At 41.1% G+C, this 24,305-nt stretch overlaps 1 protein-coding gene across 10 annotated transcripts in view; it reads left to right on the top strand.

The window, feature by feature from the left end:
* Positions 1–24,305, top strand: part of NFIB (nuclear factor I B) — a 611,459-nt gene that overhangs the window by 378,261 nt on the left and 208,893 nt on the right. Inside the window, exon 1 of one of the 10 annotated variants that reach the window (XM_077475116.1) lies at positions 1,900–1,921. The exons of the other annotated variants lie outside the window; for them this stretch is intronic. The gene's annotated coding sequence lies outside the window, so the exon portion shown is untranslated. Of the gene's footprint in view, positions 1–1,899; positions 1,922–24,305 lie in introns of those variants that run through there. 10 annotated transcript variants of the gene reach the window in all.

Here is a 24,305-nt window from a genome sequence, read left to right as displayed (position 1 = left end):
GTGACTATCAGCAGTATCTCCTCATGGGGGAGACCAGGGTAGGTAATCAGGGCACTGATCATCAGTGCCCTGATGCAAGAAAAGCCCCAGCAGTGTCCATCAGTGCCCATCAGTGACACCAATCAGGTCCCATTAGTAATGCCAGTCAGTGCAGCCTTTCAATGCTCATCTGTGCCTGCTCATCAGTGTTGCCCATCAATGCCCATCAGTGCCACCCATCAGTGACCATCAGCGCCACCCATCAGTGCTGCCTATCTATGTCACCTATGAGTACCCACCAGTGCCGCTTATGAGTGCCCATCAGTGCCACCTATCAGTGCCCATCAGTGAGGCATATTAGTGCCACCTAATCAGTGCCCATAAGGGCTGCCTCATCGGTGCACATCAGTGAAGGAGAAAAGTTACTTATTTACAAAATCTGCTGACAGAAACTTAGAAAAGCTTTTTTTTTCTCAAAATTTTCTGGCTTTTAAAAAAAATAAAAATAAATAAAAAACCCAGCAGTGATTAAATACCACCAAAAGAACGCTCTATTTGTGTAAAGAAAATTATTAAAATGAATTTGGGTACAGTGTTATATGACCGTGCAATTGTCATTCAAAGTGCAACAGAGCTGGAAGCTATAAAATGGCCTGGGCAGGAAAGGGGTGAAAGTGCCCAGTATTGAAGTGGTTAAAGCAGTTATTGTGAAATTCACCAAACATTTACTGCAGGTGTATCTTCACGGGACATGTGTTTGAAATTACAGTCACCTGTTCACCTGCAGTGAATGTTTGACCAAAAAGTCAGCACATTATGCATTTGAAAAAAATAAAATAATAATAGACATACAGTATCTGAGATGAAATTGGTTGGTGATTGTCACCTGATTGCCCCAGGTAGACTGCATTAGGAACTAAGTGGTAACACATCTCTGAGGCTAAAGGTGTTAACGTGGGTGTGAGTACGTTATTATAATAATTCTGTGCATACCCGTGTGTGTGTGATATGTAGAATTTTATTGACACATCGTGGCTGTTTCCTTTTTTTTTAATCTGAAACCTGACTGCAGTTGTTTAAACAGCGATTGTTTAAAGCATCACACACACAAGGGTTAATGATAACTGTTTGAAGCTAGCACAGAACCATAATTGTGATCACAGATATAAAAGATAAAGTGAGCGATGATATTCCACGGAAAAGGAGTCGATTCTTTTTTTCCCGTGAAATTAAGCATCCATATCAGTTTCATACATGTGACTACGTCCACAACCTCAACAAATGTTGTCCATGTCAGCTTTGTGTAGCTGTCTTCGTAGTCTGTCTTGGCAGTTTGTGGCACTGTGTGTTTATTCTTAGGACAAGCTTGCAGTCATGTTTTCTTTCTTCAGAGCTCTAATGACTGAGATGTCATAATTAATTTGACAAGCAGGTGGGGGTTATTAGCCTTGTGCCTCACTTGCTAATAGCTGTGTGCAGCCTTTTTCTAAAGTACTCTTTCAACTAAGGAGGCATTTCTTCACATAGAATAAACAGTGCAGCACAAAAGCCCCAGTTAGATAACTATCCCTAGGTTTGAAAAGCTGCCAAGCAGATGTTGTTATTGGAGCTGGCCCAGGCGAGATTGGGTAAGGCAGATGCTAGAATAGGGGGGAGGCTGTGCTCTGCATCCATGCTTTCCCCTGCAGTGGTTGGAGAATGCTGTAGGAGGGGTAGAGGCATGCTGAGGAGAAAGGAGGAGGGAATCCGAAGGAGGGCGAAGGGACTCTTCCCATAATCCAGATACACTCAACCCTTCGTCTTTGTGCCTTCTCCTCCAGTCCCACCCTATAATTGCAAATCTGCAAATAGAGAGCAGCAAGGGGTGGGTAAGGTAGGACGTCCTGCTAAATTACCCATGTGGGAACGAATCCGATGTTCATCCAGCAGTCACTGGCTTCTGGTTTGTATTAAATAGTCTGTGTGCAATTTTCGAAAGGCCTACAGAGACCTTTCTTCATACCTATCAACTTATGTAATGAATGTTACTGCTCTGAGATACACCAGAACTTGCTGGATCTGCTCCTTAACTGCAGTCTAGGCTGTGTATTGTTTCCAGAGAATGTACTTTGGTTTCCTGTATAGTGCTTCATTTTATTTATTTTTTATTTTTTCCGCTTAAAATATAACTATACATTACAGAACACTGTGAGACAAGACTAATATGTTACAGGCTTTGCCTTATGTTGTACTATACTGCAACACTATAGGCAGGCACTGGGGGATTGTGGAACTTTTCATTGATAAATCTAGCGGCCATTTTACTTAAGTGCAAACGGTGCAATGTTCCTATAAAATCCCTGGCTGTGCCTATATTTAGTGCACCTATCAGATACATATCCAATAAATCTAATACATGATACCTTAGCTGCACAAGCTGTCAAGAAGGAGCATTCCTGATATGGGTATAAGTTCATTTTTAACTTGGCTCCCAATAACTAAGAGTATATGTTTAAAAACATACAACACTACAGTAAAGCACGAAAGACACCTTCCCCCTCTCTAATATTCTTATCCACTGCACTGGCAGATAGATCACACAGTTCTGGCAGTGTCATCTGATCTTTTATTATTGTGAACAAACACTCAGCTCTGTGGGGCTGTGTGATCTATTTGGTGGTACAGTGGATGTTTACTAGCAGCCAGCAAATCTGTAGTAATATATCAGCCAGCACTGATGGGGTTGTGTGATTAATTTTCTGGTAGCTAGTAAGCAGCCACTGCATTGGCAGATAGATCACACAGTCAGTACTGCTGTTAGAAATCATGGGGCCCTGTACAGCCTTTCCCAGATTCAGCAGAACAGCAACACTGACTTTATCACTATGCCCCAGAAATGGAAAAAAAAGTAAATTATCTGCTCTCACTTCTGGGCTTGTCTCCAGCGTGCACCTGCCAGTGCAGTGACAAGGTCATCCAGCGCCCAGGGCAAAGATGCCAAACTGCACCCCCCTTCCCTTAGGGTTAGGGTAAGGTGCCCCCATCCCTGCAATATACTGTTGCAACCAAGGCAGCCGCTCTCCTTGCCCACCCCTTCTCCCGGCCCTCCTGCCACCTGCCAGAGACCAGTGCCAGTCAAAGAGCTCTCACTAAGTATCAGTGGGAGGCTTCATCGACCACTCTAGTTCAAGAATGAAAGCACAAATCAAAACAGGACATACACTTGGGATTTAATAAGGATGTTTAAGATGTTATATTTCTTTAAATGAATCAAAATGAGCTACTTTGCTTCTTGTATCACATTTATTGGCAGCATCATACACCAATTAATGGGGCTACTTTGTAAATTGCCAGGCTGCACATTTTTCACTATTTGCTGGTAATAAAAATATGATAGAAGGGAACAGAGTTACATTAGTCAAATAAAAAATAACTGCTCCATTACCTTTAGGTTCAATTTGTTGGATCCAATTACTGTATATATCTACTGTACCGTAACCACATGACTGTACACTTTAATCTTTGATCTGCTAGAAATAAGCTGAGCAATTGTCAGAACGTTTTTTGCCCCATAGTGAATCTCAAGACACAGTTCATCATGTGAAAGCAGTGATGCAAGAGGAACCATAATGAAAATGTGGCATTAAACACAACTGGATGAACAAGTCCTCTTTTCATACAATCTCTTTATTCTAGAGAGATATAAAAGGCAAACATTAATGTAGTTCTCCAGTCAATTTTTAATAAAAGCAGTGTACCGTATATACTCGAGTATAGGCCGACCCGAGTATAAGCCGAGGCCCCCAATTTACCCCCAAAAAACTGGGAAACCTATTGACTCGTGTATAAGCCGAGGGTGAGATATGCCTGTCCATCCCTGTGTGTGTGTCCATCCATCCATCCATCCCTGTGTGTGTGTGTGTCCATCCATCCCTGTGTGTGTGTGTGTGTCCATCCATCCATCCCTGTGTGTGTGTCCATCCATCCATCCATCCATCCCTGTGTGTGTGTGTGTCCATCCATCCATCCATCCATCCCTGTGTGTGTGTCCATCCATCCATCCATCCATCCCTGTGTGTGTGTCCATCCATCCGTGTGTGTGTGTGTGTGTGTGTGTGTGTGTGTGTGTGTGTGTGTGTGGCCTTGTGTGTCCAGCCTACCTGTGTCCCGAGCCTCCGTCCGGTCCCGAGCCGAGCCTCCGTCCGGTCCCGTCCCGAGCCTCCGTCCGGTCCCGTCCCGTCCCGAGACTCCGTCCGGTCCCGTCCCGTCCCGAGCCGAGCCTCCGTCCGGTCCCGTCCCAGGATCACCGCTCTTCGTCGGCGCCCATTCCCCTGTTCAAATGCCGCGCCTCCCTGTCTGTGATAGGCGGAACACAATTTCCCAGCAGTCTGTGTTCCGCCTATCACGGACATCCTTTCATCCTCGTCCGTAGTACGAGGATGAGATGATGTCCGTGATAGGCGGAACACAGGCTGCTGGGAAATTCAGTGTTCCGCCTATCACAGGCGAAGGCGGAGCCGGAGGCGCGGCTTTTGAATTATAGAATGGCCGCTGTCTGTCTGCTCGACACGCTGATCGAGCGGGCAGACAGCGATGACTCGAGTATAAGCCGAGGGGGGCACTTTCAGCCTCAAAAAAGAGGCTGAAAATCTCGGGTTATACTCGAGTATATACGGTAAGTACCTTAATTTGACTTGGTATCTATCACTGTTCAGTCTACGCATTAGAGCTCAGAGATTGGGAGATGGGTGAGGAAGTGAGTTGCCATCTAGATAAAGGAAGGCCCGTAGACGTGGTGTATCTGGATTTTGCAAAAGCATTTGACACAGTTTCCCATAAACGCTTACTCTACAAAGTAAGGTCCCTGGGCATGGACCATAGGCTGAGTACATGGATTGAAAACTGGTTACAAGGGTGAGTTCAGAGTGTGGTGATATATTGGGAATGGTCAGAGGTGGGTAGTGGGGTCCCCCAGGGTTCTGTGCTGGGACCAATTCTGTTAATTTTGTTCATAAACAACCTGGAGGATGGGGTAAATAGTTCAGTCTCTGCATTTGCGGACCACACTAAGCTAAGCATTCCAATAACTTCTCCGCAGGATGTGGAAACCTTGCAAAAAGATCTGAACAAATGAATGGGGTGGGCAACTACATGGCAAATGAGATGCAATCTTTACACTGGGTGGAGAACCTCTGGGGGAATCTAGGATGGAAAAGGACCTGGGGGTCCTAGTAGATGATAGGCTCAGCAATGGCATGCAATGCCAAGCTGCTGCTAACAAAGCAAACAGAATATTGGCATGCATTAAAAAGGGGATCAACTCCAGAGATAAAACAATAATTCTCCCGCTCTACAAGACTCTGGTTCAGCTGGACCTACAGTATGCTGTCCAGTTCTGGGCACCAGTCCTCAGGAAGGATGTACTGGAAATGGAGCGATTACAAAGAAGGGCAACAAAGCTAATAAAGAGTCTGGAGGATATTAGTTATGAGGAAAGGTTGCGAGCACTAAACTTATTCTCTCTGGAGAAGAGACGCTTGAGAGGGGATATGATTTCAATTTATAAATACCGTACTGGTGACCCCACAGGGAGTTTAACAGCTTGCCGACCAGCCGCCGCAGTTGTACTGTGGCAGAATGGTACGGGCAGGTGAATCGCCCTTATGTTACGTCACTCCCTCTGGTGGACACTAGGGCCGTGCGCCACTGGGGGCACGCGCCCACAGCTCGCCCCCAGAGTCCGCGATCGCTCGTAACACAGCAAGAACCAGAATCTCTGTGTGTAAACACAGAAATCCTGGTTTTCTGAGGGGAGAAGTGACAGATCGTCTGTTCATACAAATTATGAACAGTGATCTGTCATCTCCCCTAGTCAGTCCCCTCCCCCTTCAGTTAAAGCACACACTAGGGAAACACAGTTAACCCCTTGATCGCTCCCTAGTGTTAACCCCTTCACTGCCAGTGACATTTTTACAGTAATCAATGCATTTTTATAGCACTGATCGCTGTATTAATGTCAATGGTCCCAAAAAAGTGTCAAAATTGTCCGATGTGTCCAACATAATGTTGCAGTCATGATAAAAATCTCAGATCACCGCCATTACCAGTAAAAACAAAAAATAATAATAAAAATGCTATAAATCTATCCCCTATTTTGTAGACGCTATAACTTTTGCACAAACCATTACCAAAAATATGTAGAAGAATACATATCGGCCTAAACTGAGAAAAAAATAGCTTTTTTAAAAAAAAAAAATGTGAATATTTATTATAGCAAAAAGTATAAAATATTGTGTTTTTTTTCAAAATTTTCAAAATATTTTGTTTATAGCGCAACAAACAAAAACCGCAGAGAGGATCAAATACCACCAAAAGAAAACTCTATTTGTGGGAAAAAAAGGACGCCAATTTTGATTCGGTACAACGTTGCACGACGGTGCAATTGTCGGTTAAATTGACGCAGTGCCGAATCGCAAAAAGTGCTCTGGTCAGTAAGGGGGTAAAATCTTCCGGGGCTGAAGAAACAAGACATGTGACCACTCATTAAAATTAGAAGAAAAGAGGTTTAACCTTAAACTACGTAGAGGGTTCTTTACTGTAAGAGCGGCGAAGATGTGAATTTCCCTTCCACAGTCTCAGCAGGGAGCATTGATAGTTTCAAATAACTATTAGATAAGCACCTGAACGACCACAACCTACAGCGATATACAACTGACATATAATCACACACATAGGTTGAACTTGATGGTCTATGTAACTATATGCTGCAATGCAAGAAGCCATGTTGATAGGAGAATAGAGCAGAGTGACACAAAGATGAGCCCAGCAGTCTGCTTCTTCTTTTTTCACTGTCCCCTCATAGGGTGGACGTGGGAAGGTGACCTGTAAGTGAAAATTGAAAACTGCAGCATACGTCGGCTCTCTTTCCGGGGCTGTGCTGTGCAGTAGAGCTGTGTAAATCTCAGAACTGGATAGGCAAAAATACAAATACCTTGGCAGGTAAATTAGCTCTCATAGTAGATGTACATTTATTTTGTGTATTTAGCTGTTTGCCTAGAGTTCAGCTTTAAGTAACTTTTCCTTTCGCTGCCTTTTCACAATGTACTGGCAAATTTACTGGTTTGAATGAAGCTGCCATCTTGGCCTCTGTTTAATCTACAACTGCCATAACATGTGATCAATTATGACAGCAGCCATTGGATGGTTTGACAGTTTGGTTGAGAGCACAACCAATGGGAGTGTTACATTTCCAGCACATGACGGAACAGTAACTGTTTTATGGATGGGTTTACTTCCGCTTTAAGAACTAAGTAGAACTAAAGTCAAAAACCCTTTTTTTTTCTTTCATTTTTGGATAGAGTACGGGGGTGTTATAACCTCTGTCAGTTTATTTGCTATCTATGACTTATTAGGGAGATTTCTCTTCATTTTCCATTGTTTAAGCACAGCAAGAAGTGAGAGCAATCCCTGGTCATCACAAGGGTCACCAGAATGAGTGGCCCATTCCAAAGTTACCCATCTATTCCTCTGAGATTGTTTTCATTTTCATTCTTGTTGAAAAATGTTTAGTAGACAAATAGAGAAGGTAAACCTCCTTAATGGGGACCCAAAACTATTTTTCTTTGCCTTTAGATTTATTTTAAAAGGTTACGTTTTTAGATAATTAAAAAAAAAAAAAAATCATACTTACAATAAATGAGAAGTGACCCTTCAGCCTTCATGAATGAAAAGCACAATATGAATTAAGAAGGCAGAACTTTCATCCAATCACCCATCCTTCATTCATTGAACGATTTCCACTGCTGGAACCCATAGTGCAACATCTATGAATGGTAGATGAGCGCAGAAAGGGTGGGTATGGTCGGCACTCTTGGTGAGAGCCTATAAATGGTTCAGCACCTTGTATTAACGCCGCCGGTTACCACTGCAGGGGTATGGGGGGTGGCGTACTGAAGATTTAAATGAGGAGAGCAACCGAAAGCACAAAGGACACTTATTTAATTCATGTACTGTCCCTTGTATGTATTTAAAAAAATAAAAAATAAACTCAAGCTTTAAGTATTTATCAAGTCTATTGGTTTCATTACTCCCCGTGTTTGTGGGGCACTTTTTTTCCTTGATGTTGCTGTTCTCAGATGGTCTTCCAGAAACATGATGAACATTGGTTGCTGTAGCCTCCTCTTTTAGTAAAGGTTACTTTTTTGCATTTATTTATTTAACTTGTCTTTTGACTCCACTATCAAAAAGTTTATGCAAGTTATAATTTCATGCTGCTTCTAATATGTGCAGATTGGCAGTCTAAAACAAAACATCTCTTTTTGGCAGGAAGCAAGGGTTTGCCTGGAATGATCATACCAGGGATATCTGCCACCTTTCTTTAGAAGAAGACACTAAAGTAGCAGAGCCAGTAGTGACGTTCACACTTTGGACTCTAGGGTGTAACTTGTCATGAGCATTTCCTTTGAGGCACAACTTCTTAAATACCCTTGGCTGTGATCTCTGCCTTGGCAATTATGTACTGTAGTGGAAATTTAACAGTAGGATTGACCGTCCTGGCTGTGGTTTGCAAGCCAAACATAGCTGAAAAATCAGGCTTTGCAGGAATCTTGATTAGGAGAGGAGCAGCACCATAACTGCCAGTAGCAAATTTGGTTCACAATCATTCTAATAAATTTGCTAGAATGGAATAGAAAAAGTCTCTTACAACACAGAGCTGTCAGATATTCATAGTTTTAAGTCAAGTTTGCTAGTAATTAACAGTTTTTTGTGGACTATGTGTTAGGTAAAGGTAAGAACAGAATTCACATACAGTCTGTGTTTGGCATGGAGCTTGAGTGTACCCAATAGTAGGCATGGCCTGAGCCAACAGTAAACCTGTGAGGAGCACCAGAGAGCTGTGGCACTGCACCACCAGAAAAAACAGTGTGCAGTCAGATAGTCAGCAGGTAGATGACAAACAGTATGATGACAGACAGACTGATGACAAGCAAGCTAAGGACAATCCAGATAGCGTAGTCAGCAGCAAGCTGAGGTCGGGTCAGGTGGCATTCCAGGCAATGTGGCCAGTAACAAGCAGAGAGGGTCAGGCTGCAATCCAAGTAGCGTTGCTGGTAACAAGCCGGGGTCAGGTGGCAATCCAATAGTATGGTCAGTTACAAGTGGAGGTTGGTCAGGCGGCAAATCAAAAAGCATTGGTCAGTAACAGGCAGAGTTTAGAGCAGACGGCAACCCAAAAAGCATGCCCAGTAACAAACAAAGATTGGGTCAGGTGGCAATCTGAATAACGTGGTCAGTAACAAGCAGAGCTGGGTCAAGCAGCAAATAATGTGGTCAGTAATAAGCAGAGGTTAGGTCAGGGGACAACCAAGATAGCATGGTCAGTAACAAGCAAAGGTTGGGTTAAGAGACAATCCAAATAGTGTGATCAGTAGCAAGCAGTGGTCATGCCAAGTGGCAATCCAAATAGCATGGTCAGTAACAAGCAAAGGTCAAGTCAGATTTCAATCCAAATAACATGGTCAGTAACAAGCAGAGTTGGGTCAAGCAGCAATCCAAATTGTGTGGTCAGCAACAAGCAAAGTTTGGGTCAGAAGGCAATCCAAAAAGTGTGTTCAGTAACAAGCAGAGGTCGGGTCAGGTGGCCATCCGAAAAGCATGGAGTAGTGCCCAGAGTACTGGGCTTGTGAGGTTTAAATAGTATGTTGATATCAGTACTGGCCAGAGAGCTGAGATATGAGCTCAAAGAGACTTTGAGCTTTACTTATTAGTTTGTTGGTGTTAGTTATTACAAAGTATATTGGATTGTTAGGAAAACATGTACTCATATGAATGACCACTAAGGGGTAACTGGCATTTAGGTAACCCATAGCATGGGTGCTCTGTAAAGACTGGCTTCTATAAAAGGTGTTCACTTCAAAGCTTTTCTTGGCTCCCTCTCCTCTCCCCCCACCCCTCTAACTAATTGTTCACCTACATCAACGGTCTTGTGGTGTTCAGGCCCAAGTCTTCTCTCTTCTTTGTGCGCTTGGGTGTTCACATCCCGCATGATGTGGAACTTCTCTAGCTGTTCTCAGGATCCAGAAAACTGTCAGGGACCTCCTGGTTTGGGTACATCTGCAGCGCTGAATTAATAGTTGCCTGCACCTGGAAATGGTGCTGGCAAGAAGCATCCGAATTAGGTGAGTAAAGCTTTGCTTCAACATGTATTTAAAAAACAAATTAATCACAAGAGGAGTGGGAGAGAAGTTTGAGGGAGGTTAATTGTTGACTAGAGAAGAGTTTTAAAGAGTGCCTTATACTGTATATAAGATAAGCTATATAAAAGATATAATTTGCCCACTGAGCACCTTCCCTGGTTTTCTGGGGACCTACTTTGCTCTATAGGCAAATAGGACCGGTAAGTGCTGCCTAAGCAAGGTAAGTAGCAGTTTAACATCTTTTAAGTATCCACGGGTTTGATTTCGTCTAGATGAGAAACAGCATTTATAACAATTAAATTTGAAGTAACTATAAATGATTTAAGCTTTCTTTACATGTTACTGCTTTTTTGGGCAATAGTGCCATGCAATTTCCTGTTGAACATTAAGGCTGCATTCACACCACAGCATTTTCAGCTCGTAAAACGCCGGAAAAAAACTCCTAAAAAATGCCCAACAAGCAAAATCCCATTCATTTTAATGGCACCTGTTTACATCTGAGCATTTTGTCACCTGAAGCAAAACACCTGAAAACGCTTTAAGCGTTTCTGCATTCTACATTGGTGACCTGTACAAAATCATGGCAAAAACGCAGTAAAAATCTGTGACTTTGAAACGCTCAGATGTGAATGCAGCCTGAATGGGTAAATTTTTTTATTTCATCCCTGTGTTGTGACTTGTACATTTAGGCATCATTGAGCATGATCAGTGTAATAGTACATGAATACTTGACAGTTTTTAGGAATTCTTTTGTAAGTCTGTCATCATACTTTTCTGATGGAGACTGTCATTGTCTGATTTATCAGCTGCAGGTGGACTGCCATTGTCTGATTTACATGGCAGTGAGGCATCTGCTGAGCATTTCTAGGACTGCGATTACTATGTTCAAAATGGTGAGTCAGACAGTGACAGCTTTCGGCAGATAGGGTTCTACCCTAATGACTGGTTCCAGTCTCATAGCCTGGAATACTTCAGGTAATGTATCATTCTCTATGCAGTCCTTAATATTTAGGGCATGTCCACATAGATGGTGGACTAGCTCAAAGCTTAGTCCTCCATCCACAAAAACAAGGCGGATGGAGCATTCTTCCCCCCCATCAAGACATTGTATTTTAAGAGCAGCTGCTGTCAAAATACACTAATCAGCAGCTTCAGCTGCTGATCAAAAAAGGTTTTCCAACTTTTCTGTTCATTAGAAGTCGATCAAACAATCAACTTTTGGGTTTACTTCCTCTTTCATTCCCTGCAAAGACAAAGCATAATGGACTACTATGCATCGCATAGTAGCCCATTATGTGTCAATTACCTGACACAGGAGCCAGCGATGTCACCGCTGTCCCCTGTAGTCCGGCGCATCCATCTTTTCGGTGGGGTCTCGCAGCTCCATCGCTGTCAGCCGCGATGACGTCACTCCCGCGCATGCGCACGGGAGCCGACACGCGCGGCAGCTCCGTTGTTGGAAATGCCGCGATCAGTGCGCCTGCGCGCCGCTCTCTACGGCGCATGCGCCGTAGACAGCGGTGCCTGCCTTCGGGCAAATATCTCCTAAACCGTATAGGTTTAGGAGATATTTCTTGGACCTACAGGTAAGCCTTAATCTAGGCTTACCTGTAGGTCAAAGTGGTTTGTAAGGGTTTACAACCACTTTAAGTCACTGTCAGTAGCTCTTTACCAATGTAAAAATGTGTGGTGTATTACAAATGTCAGTAGTCTCCATTTCTTTCCATTGTTGAATTTAGTGCCATTCTACTTTATAACAATACCCTATTTATCAAATAATTTTTTTTCCTGATACTTGGTAAACATGCTTGGCAGAAGGGGTTATGAATGGAAAAGTTCATGTTTATTGCTGTCAATAACTGAATTCTGTAAACAAAACAATATTCATCCAACACTTTTTAGCTAATTTATTTTGGATTGTGTTTCAGATTTTACCTTCCTCCATTTACTGCTATGTTACTAAACAATGAATAGCTTTCCACCATTTGTTGTAGTGCTCCAGGGATAGATTTTACTCAAGTTTTACAGGGTCACACTGAAATACTGCCATTTCAGCAACTCTGGTGTTTGACACGTACAGGGGCACACGTCCCTGTACAATTCTCAAGTGGTGTAAACTGAAAATAATTGTAAAAGTCTAACTCTAAGGTTCTTCACTGATGGTACAGTAACATGTCTGAGCAAAATGTATTAAAAGAAGATCTTCAGAGCATTACATAAATATATACACAAAGTAAAATATTTTGCAGCCCAAGAATCCCAGTTCCAACTGCATAGAACAAATAATAATAATAAAAAAGTTGTTTGAGGGGGTCAATGTTGTTTTTATTGTTTTTTTTTCTCAGTTCCTTACCCAGTAGCCCATGTCTCCTAAGTTTGCTCCAAGTACTAAAGCCTTTGTCAGAATCTTCAGCATCCGAGGCACTTACAGGAGTGTTATGCCCCATAAGACTATCTGACTTTCTAACAACAAAACCGCGGCATTTTGTTCGAAGGATGTTGGCTGCAACTTGTCTTGCATACACATGGTCTCACAAATGTTGGCCAACAATTACAAACATGGGAACGTGGTAACCTACAAGACGCACGACGAGCCGAGAAAAAGGAAGTTCAGTAGCCAATGCGGCTCCTTCTGCTTGATTCCGAGCATGTGTGAACTTTTGTGCGTCGGACTTGTGTATCCACGATCAGAGATTCCGACAACTAAGTTTTGTTGGTGGAAAATTTGAGAACCTGCTAACCAACATTTGTTGGCGGAAAGTCTGCCAACAAATATTCAATGAAGAATACACACGGTCGGACTTTCAGCCAACAAGCTCACATCCAACATTTGTTGTCAGAAAATCCTATCGTGTGTACGAGGCATAAGATGCCAGATCCCTCAGTGCACATGTGGTTCCATTCTTTGACCCTTTTGACCCCTATCCACTACAGTGTCCTGTAGTGACATACGATTCAGAGTGTATGGCAAGGGATATCAGCATCTGACACTCATGAAACACTGAAGATTTTGAGATTTTGATATAATAAAACAATTTTAATGGTATATTTAATAGACCAAAAGGGAGCAAATATGAGAAATACATAATTAGAGTTTACATTGATGGATATGTCAAAAAAGTATCAATTAGGTCTTTATTTTTTTTTCTTTCAATAGTTTTTATTGTCATCACAAGAAAGGAGAGGTACAAAAGAATACAAACGCTATTATGTATAAATATATCTACACAATGTTTCAACAACACATGCACAGTATTCTAATGCAGTAACCTTTTAACAATGCTGAAAAGATATCTGACTGTTATTATAGGTAGAACAGTCCACAACAGAATGGTGCTACCCTCTCCCACATGGTAGGAGAAGGTCCTCCTTCGTGGGAGAAAAGCTGTTGAGATAGACTAAGGCAGAATATTGCAGTTGCCCTTGGAGAGTTCCCTATAGGAAACATTGTGTATTCTTGAGCACCAAACAAGAAGAATGAGCTCTCATTGTGCAGTTATAAGAAATTTATTTAAAAGTAAATTGAAAGGGGAGAAGAGGGGAAGAAAGGGCAAAGAAAGGAAAGATACCTAGTGAAAGAAAATTCCAACCAGTCCATTCCATGGGTCAAAACTGAAAACCTATTGTTTTTATCCAGATATATAAGTTAGCCAAAGAGCCCAGGTTTTCTCAAATAACTTTGCCATTCAGAATAGCAGAATGTTTTTAATTTGTCATTATCCATGACATTTTTGTCTTTACTAGGTCAAATGATATGGTCAATGATTTCAAGATCTGGGTATTGTTATAGTTGCTGCTATGAATATGAACAAGATCAGCTTTCTTGTGTCCTGTGCTTCCTTTATTGGATGGTTCAGCAACACCTACAGGTTTTTTTTAGGGTTGACCTGGGTCAAAGAGTACATTCAATTATATATTTATCAGAATCCAGAACCTTTTGACTTTTGGCCACATCCACCAAACATGGTAAGCTGTGCCCTCCTATACACACCCCTTGAAACTGTTCAAAGAGGTACCTGGGATACAGAAAGCCAACCTTTATGGAACCATGTACCAGCGTAACATTACTTACTTACTACTTACATTGTAGCTTGCTCCAATGATTATCTTTTCTCTATTATTTTTATTCTGCTGCTATGCAGCTTTATCAGATGTGTTTAAATATACCATTGTTTCAGCAGTTCCAAAAGCATCTTCTGGAAGCATCCTGATAACTTTATGTACATTCCAAAATGTATATCAGTAAGTGAAGACCATGTATGAAGTTTTTAAGTACTCCCTGAAGTTGTAATTAATAATTCAGCAAATGCTTGGCATCGCTTTATGTCTTTTAGTCTACCTGGGGACCCACTTTTATTAATTCCCAAGCCACATCTCATTCAAGTCTATGTACACAAACAGGCAGCCTGGCACTAGATGTTTGTCTGCCAGACTGCACACAGAGCAGGAGGTCACAAAGGTGGGAAGGGGTATGTAAAGTGGGGTACACAATATAAGAAAATAGGGCAAATGTTCGTTTCACAGCAAGTCAGAACCAATGAATGACAAATCGTACGAATATTCCCATGAAAATTCTCTTACCATAAAGGCTTTTTTTTTGTTTATTGTTTCTGATCATGCAAAGTCTTTCTTTTCTGATCAAAATCGGATGAAAACGGTACGCATTAAATGAAAATCGTTCGTTCTGTTCCCATACGAGAACAAATTTGGAGCTTGTACCTTCAGGAATTTTCCGAAAATATGGAATCAGCTGTCAAGTAGTGTACACACTATATAAAAATCGTACGAAAATTCTTTGGATGAAAATGTTTGCCCGATTTTCTTATAGTGTTTAAGAGCCTTTAGGTAAAATGTATGTGTAACCAAAATGTAACTTTTTAGTTTTGGGGAAGAGTAGGCAAGGACTAAAACTGTTAGTTTCATTTTTGTTAGTTTCATTTTTGTGGTGTGTTCCCTTGAGGAGATTTCCCTTGAGATATGGGGACTTAACATGAAGTGAGAAGAAATCTCTACAAGTGCGCTGAAATTTCCTTTTAGTTGTCGTAAGTGTCCCCATCGGGCGATTTCTCCTTACCAGATTTGGTGACATTTTGGATTTCTTATCCTTTCAGTAGTACTGCAAATGGTCATCAGGACTAATAGAGAGGGTGTATCTTTTCAGAAGGGACACAGGCGGCTACAGTATAAAAACCTAAAAGGGGTTTAACCCTTCCACGCTCCATTTAAAGCTAAAAATAGCTATATATATATAATGGAATCAAATCTCCACAAAAATAATAATAATAAAAAAAAATTGGGTCCTAGGAGTTTTTAGTGAGCTGGTCACATGTGCCGCCATCTTCTCCCAATCTTCCTTTCAGGTTTTGACTCCTCGGTCACTTGGTTGGCTGGACTGTAACAATGTCACTCCAGTGCATGCACATGGGAGTCATATCAACAGGGCACAGAACTGTGCCGTAACTGTACGCAGAGCTGAGCGTGCACAGCTCAGTCTACACAAACACTGAAGGGTCTACGACAGAAGAGACCAATAGGATCTCTTATAAGATCCTACTTGTCAGTGGCTTTAACTCCACTTTCATTGAAGTGATACCTCCCACCTTTTTGAGATGGGAACAAGGGACACCTATTAGCAAAGGTATGAAGGCATAGGACACACCCCTGTCATGTCCCCTTAAAAGGGAATTAGACAAATGAAGAGGAAACAGGGACTTTGTTCCAAATCAGGGACAGTTCCTTGAAATCAGGGACAGTTGGGAGCTATGGAAGTGTGCCTCTAAAAATGTTGACTTGTAGAAAGTCGGTATTTACATAGGACATTTTTCAGGGTTCAGCAGTGCAGGCTGGGTACATTTTGCTACAAAAAAGATATGATCTAATAATACAATCAGGATAAAAGACATTGCAAAAGTTCTGTCTTACAGCACTAAGCAAACACTGCCTTTTGCTCATAAATAAATGTTTAGGTTCATTTTCACTTGGTTGCATTTTATACATTTTTTTCCCATAATCACATTCCAGAGCTTTGATTATATGCAAGTATGTATGCTTAAAGATACTGTGTACATTGTTTAGTGGTCTCCATTAATATTCTTAGCCTGCTCCCTGTGTGCTCTGCCCCTATAGATGAACCGAGATGCTTTACATAAAGTGCCTGGACTGACTCTCAGCTTATGGTCAGATAGACAGGATGCTCTAGATCCCAGCTGCATTTATAAAAAATGTTTATTTCATATCTGAAATGTTTTTATATATATTCGCTCTGCTATGACTTGCTAGAGAAATAAGAAAGCAGTTTAACTGGAGGCGAAACAGCCACCTGTGAAAACTAATTGCGTAGGTTGTATTGCAATGGTATCTCTGGGAGCAACCCAGGAGGAAGAAGGTGAATGTTCTATGTATGAGGAAATAAGCCTATTATGACAAGCAGACTTTTTATTAAAGCTGTGTTTGTTGTATCCACGTCTACCTGAAACACTTTGCACACATCCCTAAGGGTGAGCCTGCCATAGGCCAACACACACAACTGTGCTAAAACAATATGACAATTCTTGTTTAGGTCTTTGAAGAAGTTTAGCAATATATTAATGTTCTGCAGCATGATGATGATGTAATACATATGGATGTCTAGCTGTACTCAAATCTAAAGACAAATTCCATGAAGTGATTGTTCCATTTCCATGGAGAAAAGATAACGATAGGTTGCTTTTGGAACCAATTCAACTAAATCTATTCATTAATGATCTTGTAAATGGCATAGAGAGTAGTATTTTCATTTTTTCTGATGACAGCTATGTTCAACTATTAAAAATAAACAGGATAGTGATACATTGTATGTAGGGAAGGTATTTGGCAATATGGCAACATGGGCAATTAAATGGAAAATTCATTTCAATGTTTGATGTTGTATGGTTATACACTGTGGCTGCTTTCACACTGAGAAAAGCTCAGTGTGCTTCCCTTTAAAATCAATAAATTTGTTCATACTGGGGTGGCGCGCTTCTGTTGCAGTAAAAAAAATTCCTGCTTGCAGCATTTTTGGAGCATGTTTGGGGACTTTAAATAAAAAAGCACTTTTCCATTGAAAGCAATGGAAAATGCTGTAAAAATGCTGCAAAAACACACCCACGATAGGTTTTCTGTGCATTTTTTGAGCCACATGTCCTTTAAGAAACCACTGCAAATGCAGTAAAATCACAGCAAAAACGCATATGCGTTTTTGCAGCGAATCAATGTGAAAGTAGCTTGATAATAGCATTGCCTTCTATAAATTAATATAATTCAGCTGGGCAAAACAGAGCTGGGAATGGACCTACTTGGACACTAGTCTGAAGTAAGCTTAGCAGCACTACTCAACTCCAATTGGCCGCTGCAAACAAAATCTTGATCTCGGGAACTCCCTGTGCCTTTATCCAGCTAGGCTGATGATGCTAAGAGCAGATAAGCTACTACTCAGGCAATGATGGCAAAATTACAAGTTTTAAAACCCCTGGATGATTTCTTACAGCTAATGATTGCCAAAATGAGAAGAACCTTAGAATCAAATGGAATTAAAGTAGAACTAAAGGGAAACTTTTTTTTTCATTTTAGATAGAATAAGGGTTCTGACCTCTGTAAGGGTTAATTTTTACTATCTCTGTTCCATTGAGGAGATATCCCTTCACTTCCTGTCCCATAGCTAAAACAGAAAGTGAGAGGAACTCCTTCCAAAGTGAGGGAATGCCTGGCTGTCACCAAAACTAGTGTCTCCATTGGATGACCCTCCCTCTGTTGTTTTGGGGACAACTCAAAATTTGTGATTTTCTTTTTCTTTGCTTTCGGTAATAAAGGTAAACAAGATAAATAGAGAGGGTGAATCTCCCCAATGGGAGGACAGACAGCAACAAAAACCTGAAGTGTTCTAATTCATCTCCCCTCTATCCTTTAGTTATACTTTAAATGGTGGTAACTTGATCTAACTGCTCTTTGGGGAACATGAGTTCCCTCTGCAAGGGACACTAGTAAACTAGTAGTAGTTAAAGCCTGGGAAACATATAAAGTCTAGGAGATATAGAAAACATTTACCTAATTAATCCTGCTCTCTTCCACACTGCAAAGCCGGTACTCAAAGCATCTCTTCTCCATGCTCTACTGGTCTAAGGTCTTGACGTCACCAAGACCAATGTAGGGTTCATAACCCTGCATTAGACATGGTGACACAGAGGGACAGTCCACCACCAGTGTTATTAGCCAAAGGGGGTCGAGAATCAGGTAAGTCAAAGTGCTTTTACTCTCCCCTAGACTAAACAAGCAGTTAACCCTTACAGTACGGGCACAGTCCCACTGCTAGGGAGGATTTTAAAATATTCTACAATTGGGCTTTAACTACAGGGTTTGGGTTTAGTTCTTTTTTAGAAGCTTTAAAGCCCAACTCCAGGCAAAAAATATGTTTTTCCATACAGTGGGGCTGTGTCTGCACTGCACGGGTCAATTACTAGTTTTTATCTAAGGGATTGGGAAATAGAGATTTACTTACCAAATCCTGTGATCCTCCCTGCACAACACCATTCCCTGTGGCTCCTGTACCCCTACAGTCTAGTGGTCTTGTTTGATGGACTGTTCCTGACGTCATTATTAGTCATTAGACCTAGAACAGTCCACTGCTGGATTGTGGGGGAGTGCCGTTTGCAGGTGGAGCTGAGGATCGGGTGAGTATTAACTTTCTCCAATCCTCTAGACAAAAACGAGCAGTTGACCTGTTTAGTACAGGCACAGCCCCACTACACGAAAAAACTTTTTTTTTTGTCTGACTGAAAGGCAAAACATTGTCCTGGTTATGGATAGAACACAGACTCAAAACTGTCAGGGGTTGTAATCATGCTGTATTCCTTCCAATATAGAGATAAATATTAAAGTTACTGTCAGTTTTTTCAAATTTGGTTTTGGACAGAGTGGGGAACGGTTAGGGTCTATGTCACTGCCGTCTGCATGCCTTTGGGGAAGATTTCCCCTCACTTCCTGCCAGTGAGTGCTTTCCTGTCCAATGACAGCACCTACCATTTACTATACGGGCGGCAAAGGGACAGGACTGAGGGATTATCTGTCCAATGGGGTCACAGACAGAAATGAAAAAAGTGACAGTATTATTACCTCTTGAGGTAGGCTTTAAGCACATAACTATGTAGTTAGGTGTGTACGTCATTATTTCTTTTCAAAATATCAAATTTCTCTAGCTCAGCCTGCAAATTCTTCTCAGGTGGTGATAAAACAAATAAAATTAGGCTCTCGTTCACATGATTCCCAATCTTCATTTCTAAGCTGAGAGTCTGTAACTTTTACGGACACACAGTTGGACTTTGTGAAGTTTCGTCTTTGAGGCCCAAATGGCTGCAGCTTTATTTTTATTTTTTTGCTTCTGCTCTATATTCTGAAATGCTGAATAACAGGTTAATAAAAATGACATGCTGTAACAGCGCACGGTGTCAGCTCAGGTCAAACATGAGTGCTCAATGAAAAAAAAAAGGTATGAGATTTCAACAAGAAATCATAGGAACATAGTCTTTCCACACCTACCTGCCAACAATAAAGCTGCCTACTTGGAATTCAGCTTTGTAGAGCTAAGATAAACAGTACAGTGCCTTGACAAATATTCATCTAGAAAAAAAATCTAAGCATTTCATTGCAATTGGGTCAATCATTAAGCACTTGTATGCAATGGAAGTTGTTAATGTCCATGTTAGGGGAAGGAAGCTTTTAGTTCTCTTGGTATTTTTGAAACATCTCCTCCCTCTATGCACTTTTTGAAATATCCAGTAGCAGTTATGGTTAGAGACCTGTTGCCAGACCATTTGTTTCAGAAACAATTTTCCCATAAGATTATGTGCATTTATATACTTTATGCATGTTATCTACCTGTAAAAGCCTCCCTCCTGTAGACATGCAAAAGGACTGGGAGTGCTGCAGGGTGCCGCCATCTTGGAAGTGATGTCAGATGCCACAGAGGACTCAAGTTACACAACTCTATAGTATTCCCCTTCACTCCTCCCCCACCAGCTGCATAAAGGTTATGTAGGGATTCAAAGGGATGGAGGATTAAGAACTTATTCAAATAATGTGCGGTGACCTACGTTATTCTGCTCAGAACATTGTAGACTCAATGCTAGGGTACATAGAAAACAATTATTTTCTATGTGCCCTGTTCATACTACAATGCCGACTTGAGGTGGGTTACAGGGCATTGCGTAAAAATGGGAATATACTGCATTTATTAGCAGTGCAGCAGACCCCACCTCGTGATATCACCAGGCATTGTGCTGTAGTGCATAGGAATGAAAAAAAATGAATTTGTGACATTTCAATAAGTTTAACAAAAAATATATATGTAAGGCACCGCCCTTCATCGCCCATATACAACAGGCACCAGCCCACACTCTAAAACAGCTTATATCAGTGTGCTGGAGGGAACAATCCCTTAAACAAGCACAAATAGTAATTAGATACCAAAGCCTGGTGCACCACACGGGCCAGATATCAGTAGAAACCAGCCATGTCCCATGTGTACACCAGCCTGTCCGACAGAAGCCGGCCGGCCGAATAGCGTTTTTGAGCATTATTTCAAGGGTTTTGCAGCATATTTTCGGCTCCTACAGCAGCTCTCCTACCCTTTTTCAGTGGTGCTCTAACCGCTTAGTTAAAAAACGCCTAAAAAATGCCTGAAAAAAGCTGCAAGAATGTGTAGTTCTGATCCAAAAAACTCTAAAAAAAAACCTTGAAAAAAATGCTTTAAATTGTGACGCTTAGGTGTGAACGTAGCCTGAGGGATTGAGTGCTGCCTCACTAGGTAGAGTCTCCACCCGCTGTTCCCACCATTCAACATAAGACAGCACCTTCCTTGCACTGCTTCCTAAAGTGGAACTTCACTCTCTCAATCAACATTGATTATTTTTATCCTCATGCTACTATTATTAGTAAATAAATAGGAAAGTATATAATATTTAATTGTTTTTACTTTTCTTTAGTTATATCCTGGTTTCTTGCCTTGGCAAGTTAGTCATACATCCCAGGAGTCTTCAGTAGGGGAGGAATGGTGAAGGATTTTTCACAGCTAAGCACACTCTCCTGAGTGCATGCTTGAGCTAAGAGCAGATGGATTCCAGGAAGTAAATGCTACATGAATCAACTGCCCTTACTCAAGATGGCCACAGCCAAAAATGCTAGGGGGTGTTTTTCAAAGTGAAACACATAATACACATATATAAATGGATACTAATATTTATAGATAAAGGTGATCCAAGGAATAACCGATTGCCTCTTGGGGGATCAGGAAGGACTTTCCCCCCTGCTGGAGCAAATTGAATCATGCTATATTGTTTTTTTTTGCCTTCCTCTGGATCAACTCTGGTGATAGAATTGCAGGATCGTGTATATATAGTCATTTTTTTTGTCCATCTATTGGTTGAACTAGGTGGACTTGTGTCTTTTTTCAACCAAACTAACTATGTCCTATAACTATGTGATATCTCAAGAAAATAAAGCATAGGGACCTGGATGGGGGAGCTTGCTTTTAAATATTAAAAATGAATTAAATAGTGTTTTTGGTTTGTGGTACTTAGATGCAGTGAAGATCTGCTTTAACCAAAGAGACATGAGGTTTCCCCTCAGTTATTTAGCTACTGCAAGTAGGACTCTGCACTTTATACCCGCCAGCACCTTTTTTGTCTTCTTTGTTATAGCGACAGTAAAGAATCATGTAAATGGAACTTGTACACAACACTAACTTGTTTATATCTATTTTTCCTTTAAAATAATCATTAGCAAAGAAGCGGTGCAGATTTGTTATTCCGAGTGAAAAGACTGTTGTACTATTTGCAGTGCTTGATGTGGAAGGAGATAAAAGTTGCTGTACGCAGAACAAAGCTGCACTTGAGTTAAGCGTTTTTGGAGGGTCTTAAGAAATAACTGCTTATTCTGCAACTCATTGCCGCCTGTATACTGCCACCTTAATCTCTGTGTCAGTAACCTGAATGTCTGGTTATTCTGGTTGGTGGCCGACTAATTCTGACATCACAGAATTCTGGCAAATTAAATAACATTTGAATAACTTGGCCTTGGAATACCCAGGGGGCTGGCAGCCATCTCAGGGGTTGGCCGGGAGCCCCATTGACTTTGCTAGCAATCAGACGGCTGCCTAGCTGGACAGACTGCCCTAGTTTATGTGACAAGAGCAGCCTCAAAGAATGATGGGCAGTTTGCCATCAGCGTTCTTTTAGCTAGGCTGCTATGGATATTTAGGCGCTTTTGCTTGGAATTCTTTTATTATTGTCTGGCAGTCACATTAACCCTTGAGGGCCATCAGAGAAGTCTACAAAGCATCCACTCCTCACTGCAGAAGACTATACTAAAATGGAAAGCTTTTGGCTAGCTGTTTACACTTCTGCAGCACTGCGATGTTTATAAAGAATTGTTGGCTGGGTTGCATACATTGAGGCTGTGTCTGGGTTAAGAGATTTCGGTGAAGCTTTCCAGCTTCCATCAGCATCTTGTGTTTTTGCATTAATGATTTGCTTGCTGCTTAAGTAAATAAACACATAAGTCTGTTAGAAAGAGAAGAAACACAGATGTTAGAACATGGCTCTCAGTATATTTCAAATGTTCATCGTACTACCTTCCATTAGAGGCACGGGCATTGATTATCATATCTGGCGAAGAATACACAAACCTGCTTGCACACTTTCAGGCAAGTAAAAAAAAAAAAAATTGGTGATTTTGAAAATAAATAAATAAAAAAAAAAGGTCAAGATTTGACAAATTTGCCAGATATAGGTTAGCTAATCTTCTCTTCCCCCAGCGTATTCCGATCTACACCTGGGCTCCTCAAATGGAAAACGTGATTCTGGATAAAGAAGTTTGAGATGGATTTCATTGCCAAATAATGTGATTATGGCGGAAGGTGCTTGCAGCCTGGGAGTGATCCTCCTGGCAGACACACGTGGCAGATTGTAACATGCTCTTCACTGCAGTGGTTTGGACATCTTGCCAAGTATTTGTAACCATAGAACGTCAAAACTTTCTCACATTTTTCATACATTTAATGCTTTATATTCTCCGTTCTCTGTAACATTTGCTTTATTTTTAGTTGTAATAACAGTCTAATGTTATATCAAGAAAGGTATATGACATGTAAATGGAAGTTTAATTGCAGAATGAATGATATATGAATAATTACTGAATGTGTAAACGATAAATGCCTGGGCGACATATTGAAGTGTTCTGCTGAGAGAGAACTTTGTGCAAACATGTTTATTCCATTGCTCCAGCAAAATTATTTTGTACTCTGGAACTTGGCTGTTAGTCCAGGAAGAATGTGAGTCATTGTAACAGTTTATCACCTGCGTACAGAAGATGGTGTGATATCAAAGGATATTAAATACATACTGTGGGATTCATTTATATCTTGCTATCCTGCTATAAATACTAAGGCCTTTGAGTGCTGGGGTTCTGTAGTGACATTACAGATTAATATTTAATACAAACTCACACAGAAAGATGTTTCCAAACCCTTGCTTTGAGGTTAACAAGCAATGGTAGATTTGCAGGAAAGTTTACATAGGAGAGGTGGGTAAAGCAGTTAGTAGTTCCTCAGCAATGTACGTTAGCTACCCATATACTGGAGGAATCCAGAAATCATAAGCGTTTGCCTATATCTGAGAACATTGTTTTTGTGACTATACCACCTAGGATGACATTTATATCTCATTGCCCAAGCTTCTGATACCAGGGGCACGGTGTTGAATGGTGTCACCATTTTATAATGAGATTCAGCTATATTTACTACATGATATGTCTACCACTTTGTCCAAGGGATAACTCTAATGATCAAATAAGGTTGACTTTGTACAGAAATTATTGAGAGATGTATACTGTTATTGCAGAGTATGCAGTAATTGCCAAGTTTTTTTTATTCATTATTAGAATTGGTTTATAGGCATACCCCACTTTTAAGTACACAATGGGGTTTATTTACTAAAGCTGGAAAGTGAAAAATCAGGTTCACTTCTGCATAGAAACCAATGAGCTTCTAACCCCAGCTTGTTCAAGTAAGCTTTGGTAATAAAACCTGGAAGCTCATTGGTTTCTATGCAGAAGTGAGCCTGATTTTGCACTCTCCAGCTT

The sequence above is a fragment of the Lithobates pipiens genome, unplaced genomic scaffold (assembly GCF_037356315.1).
Source record: "Lithobates pipiens isolate NorthernLeopardFrog02 unplaced genomic scaffold, aLitPip1_a1.2 Scaffold_13, whole genome shotgun sequence".
Taxonomy (NCBI): Eukaryota; Metazoa; Chordata; class Amphibia; order Anura; family Ranidae; genus Lithobates; species Lithobates pipiens.
The sequence above is the reverse complement of the archived record's forward strand: the minus strand, read 5'-3'. Positions and strand labels throughout refer to the sequence as shown.